Raw genomic sequence first — 5,022 nt, forward strand, 5'->3', positions numbered from 1 at the left:
CATTGTGCGCCACGCGGCAGATTTCGCTCAATCATTCTTATGTTAAAAAAACGAGCAACCCGCTCAAACAGCGTTGACATGACCCAAAAGAGTTGGCGCGTTCAAATTCAAAAGGCCGGCGCGAATTCATCAAACGTATCGCGCGCCGCCGGATAATGGTGACATGGGCGCGATGACGAACCAAATCTGCCGGCTGACGGATCATCAGCGGCGATGACACGGCGATCGTCGGCGCCGACGCGGGCGCCGGGAGGCCGAGAGGCCGCTGTCGGCTCACATCAGGCGTCCCGGCGGCAGCTCCACGCGCCGTGCCGTGTTTTCTTTGCGTCGACAGTCGCACGGGTGGTGTTTGCTTAACGAGGCACGTGATTGCCTGCGCCGACAAGGAGGAATGCGACGAATTGGGATTGTTGCCACCTGCGCGACCGGTAAACATCAGGGGCGTCTTTCAAAGGGAATCCAGTGCCGCATGCGGGGTCTTTCGATGCGTGCTGTGGGATTTCGTCGCACGGAGCACGAACAGAGGCGTGGTAAGATAGCTTTAAAGCACATTTATCGTCATGTGTAACATGCTGGAAATCCAATTTTGTCAACCGAACTGAAAAGCGAATAGAAACAGGTTTCGTGGTAATGAATGTTTCGTAACTTGCATTCGAAATGTATTGTACCCCATTGGTTCTTGGGATCATTTTTAAGAGCGGTATCATTTTTGTTTTATATCAACTGGCAGCTGACCAACCATGACGTTGGCCACAAAGTTCCTTCATCCAAATGAAGTGCACAGGGTGGCCAGGGGGGTACAGTCAGTGTAAAGCTAACGCCTCCTTTCGCACTGGAAACTTTAGGAGATAAGGTGAATCTGTCAAGGAATGATTCAGATTAAAAAAAATGTACCCAAGTGATACGCTGCGGGGCCCATTTATCTTAAATTTTGAAGCCCATCGTACTTTTAGTTGTGTCTTACGCAGTAAGATACAATTATTTCTGCATTTGCTCAGGGCAAAGGGAATGAATATTACTCGACTTCATGACGAAGCACAGTTAACCCCGGTAAACATCACTGACTAACATTTACATTTGAAGTTTGTTCAATATTTACATGTGAGGTTCGTTTCAGTTCCTCGGCTGAAAACGATCACCAAGCTGTGTTAGCTTTGAGGCATTGGCAGATTTTATGCACATTGCGGCTAGAGAATAATCTATGTCGAAGAACATATCTCGCTGGTTTTATCGATCTCACACCAAATAAGCGTATTTAGAGGTGTAGGTGCAAAGAAAGGCCAGGGGCTGCCGCTTCCGTCGCTACCACGCAACAGAAGCGGCGGTTTGGTCACCGGCAGGTTTAGTTCCGCACGTCCCACGGCGTGCCTGGCCTCGGGCGAGCCGCCCCTGAGAGCACCCGCCACCCCGGCCGGGCCTGGCCTGGCCGCCGCGGTGCAGCCTTTTTACGGGCGTCGTGTGTGTGTTTACGCAGGCCCCCTGTAATATCTGGCCGGCGCAGCGGCTCTGATTTGGCCCGGCCGTCGCGGCGCCGCGCAAAAAGCGGAGGCGGGGAAGCGCTCGTGACTGGATGTCGCCGGTGCCGCCGCCGCCGGACGGCTCTGTTACGATGCCGCCCGTGGCCCGCCGCCGCCCCACCGCCCCGCCGCCCCGGTCGCCGCTCCGACGCCGCCGCTGCCGCCGCCGCCACTACCGTCGTGCCGCCCCACTGCCACCCAGCCGACGCAACCGGCGCACCCCTATCAGCCCGAACGTGTCGTCAACGGCGCCCGAGCGCCTCTCTCCTCAATCGATTCGACCGTTTCAACATAAAACGGGTAAAAGTCGCGCGTAAATCGTGACTGGCTATAGGATTGCCATCGGCCGTTTGTCATGTGTGTCGCGCTGTGCGCGCTTGCCGCCGCCCGCCGGGCCGTCCTGTGAAATTGCCAATTTTCTCCAATTTTAACCCTTTGTAAGCCGGATTAAAGGGCAATCGGTGCCAAAAGGGTTGGGGGACGAGGGAAACAGCTCATTGTAATGGCGCGTTCAGTTTATTGAAAAGCTTATGTTGCACGGTAGTCACAAACACCTGGCTCGGATGGGCTGCTTTGACACGGGAAAGTCCTATCGGAATACGGGGGAGAAGCAAGGGGTTATCGTAGTCCACGTGCCAGGTGTCAACTGAATGGCTGTGAAGACGTGTGAAGCTGGGTTTAGCGCACCAACACTCACCATCTGAACTGAACGGCGGCTAAAATCAGATAGTTGAACAACGACAGCCCCACCCTGAACATGTCGTCCCTGTTCAGGTTCATCTGTTCGGCGAGGTTGACGTTGATGACGCCGGAGAGGGCCAGCATGGTGACGGCGGCGGCGATGCCGAACATGTTGCCGTGGAGGAAGCAGAGGATGCCGATGGACAGGCTGGAGCTGAGTACCACTAGCTCCGTCAAACGGTTTCTGTTGGGGATGGAGCCGGCCAGCCAGGCGAGGATTGGAGGACAGGCAGTTAAAGCATGGCCGTAGCCGCAATACTGGCCCGTGAAGTGTAGATGAAAGTTTCCGGCCAGGAAAGGCAGTCCCAAGGCGCCCGCAAGCCATGATGTGATGTCTCTTGCCTTGCCCAGATCTGTGTGTGCGCCGGTTACTGGAATCATAGGACCGCTGGGTAAAATATTTTTTTAACGTGCTGCGTGACATTTTGACGTGCACGTGACGTGACAACAACGTGACACTATGGTTATTATTTCATGTCATGAAAGCTTTTCTAAAGCATGCTTAGTGCTTGGTTTCTTTTATATTTCCCTGAAATGAGGTCTCTTAGTTTATAGCAAGATACGAGTAACGTCTATTTCGCTGCATATTAGTGCATGGCCATATGGCCATATGCGAGTCACATCTATTTCGCTACAACTGTTTGCACCTACACACACACACACACACACACACACACACACACACACACACAGAGACACACACACACACACACACACACACACACACACACACACACACACACACACACACACACACACACACACACACACACACACACACACACACACACACACACACACACACACACACACACACACACACACATATATATATATATATATATATATATATATATATATATGCATATATATTTATATATCGTTATAATGTACCTTCGTATTCTGCTAACACTTCCGTCCATCATACCAATGTGGTCTTTAACTTCTCCACATGAGCGCACAGCCCATGGCTGGAATCATCAGCACGACTGCTGTTCAAGACCAGCGATGCACAAAGACAGTCTGAGCATGGCTTATCCAGGCGGGATACAAAACTTACCAAAAAGAATGAGCAGGCATATGGAATGGAGGGAGACCAGAATGTACCAGGCGAGGCCGATGGTGAATTTGTGCTCAAGCTCCTTAATGGCCCATCCTGCCGTGCCGAGCAAAAGAGATGCAGTAATTGCATGGATTACACGACTATTTGGCATTTCGGTTATCTGTTAGTTTGTGCGCCAAAATAAAATGAGGCCTAAATTGGATACCAGTTTGTGCTAAACAATGAAATTTATTGTAGTTAAGTAACATCCCTACCTCGAGACCAAAAAAGGCAGCTGACTTCCACATGTGAGTGGTATTTTTGACAAAGCAAGCACTCGTTTCTCGGGAACCTTCAATTAGAGAAATTCAGACTAACGCGTTGCGCGGCACGCTGTGTTTCGTTATTCCAACGTAAACAGTCGAAACATTAGACGACGTGAATTATGCTAAACAAAACGACGAGATGCATTACCTATAGCTTAGCGATGTAAGCTCCTTTGAGCTACGCCGACAGCATGGCTGAAAAAGATCATCGGTAGCAATTGGAGAGACCCCTAATATGCTTCAGGGAGTCCAAGATACCCTTATAGCTGCGACATACACGCCTGATCACATGATGGCGCAGTGATACAGCCTTTTAACAAAACCCGCTAGGCTTGCTCCCAATAAAACAGCACTTACCGGAAAACCTCCATCGTTACGACTGTCCTGACTGCGCCAGTCCTCGTCATCAAAGCTGGTGCGTGTGAGATCGGGGAGCATTTGGATGTAATTACCATAATCAACGCCATTCTCACGGACAGATGGTGTTGTGGGGCGGGCAGGCTGTCCTGGCGTGCGGCCCACGGGCTTGATTTAAAGAGTCGTCAAGAACTGTCCAAATAAACAGCCGAGATGGGATTTCAGCCTTCTTGTTTGATCCTGGACGTTTTAGGGCAGTATAAATCGACACGGCTTCCCCGGCTAATTCCTGCCATAAATTCTCCTACGTTATACTCCAGCACGGAGGTCCCGGCGAGTCGGGTCAGAGGGGTCCGGTACCGAATATATTAAGCGCTATAAAAGAGAAAATCAAATAAAGGGGAGATGAGACGTGCGATGGCATAATTAACGGGGACAGGAAGGGCGCTATAGACGGGCCGATTCACCGGCGGATTAACCGGCATTGAAACAGCCGACGCGATTACCGACACTGCTCAGTGTGGCGCTCTTCCGCTCGGGAGAAGCTGTCGGGTGCATCACTCCGCCCCGGCAGCGAAGCTACGCTCGCCAGGCGATCGGCGGCGCACTGGTGAACGCTCTCTCCTCCCACCAAATGAAGAGCTCGTGGCGACGGGGTGAGGCGCCCGTTCCCGGTCGGCCTATTTACACTTGGCGGCACAGGAATTTTTAGTACACAATTTACTGGATCGCGCCAGTGTAAAAAGTCGTCAAGGTGTGACGGCGGCGCATTGAGCCGGGCTGAGCGCCCGTCCAGGATCACGTCATAAATCAGTCAGCGATCGCGGCTGTATCCAGGGTCTGTCAGCTGACAGCAGGCCTCACCTCACTCCCTCCCTCCCTCCTTCTCGCCCCCTCGTCCCTGTCTTTCGGGGTTGGGTACAGGACATGTGAGAAGTGTAACACACGCAAAAGGAAAGCAGTATGTGTTGGTAAGGAAAAAGAACAATGAGCGAACCCGATGAAATAAATTAAGTGCTTTTAGCCCCTGAACACGTCC

General features: G+C 51.9%; 1 long non-coding RNA gene across 1 annotated transcript; it reads right to left on the minus strand.

Moving 5' to 3' along the window:
• Positions 1-2,014: 2,014 nt before the first annotated feature.
• Positions 2,015-3,585, minus strand: LOC119106358 (uncharacterized). The gene is made up of 2 exons (XR_005095123.1): positions 3,319-3,585; positions 2,015-2,629 (listed from the first exon to the last, which is right to left on the minus strand). It is a non-coding gene; the product is annotated as an uncharacterized LOC119106358 (long non-coding RNA).
• Between the last annotated feature and the right edge of the window lie 1,437 nt (positions 3,586-5,022).

Source organism: Pollicipes pollicipes, unplaced genomic scaffold (assembly GCF_011947565.3).
Source record: "Pollicipes pollicipes isolate AB1234 unplaced genomic scaffold, Ppol_2.1 Scaffold_6138;HRSCAF=7277_pilon_pilon_pilon, whole genome shotgun sequence".
Taxonomy (NCBI): domain Eukaryota; kingdom Metazoa; phylum Arthropoda; class Thecostraca; order Pollicipedomorpha; family Pollicipedidae; genus Pollicipes; species Pollicipes pollicipes.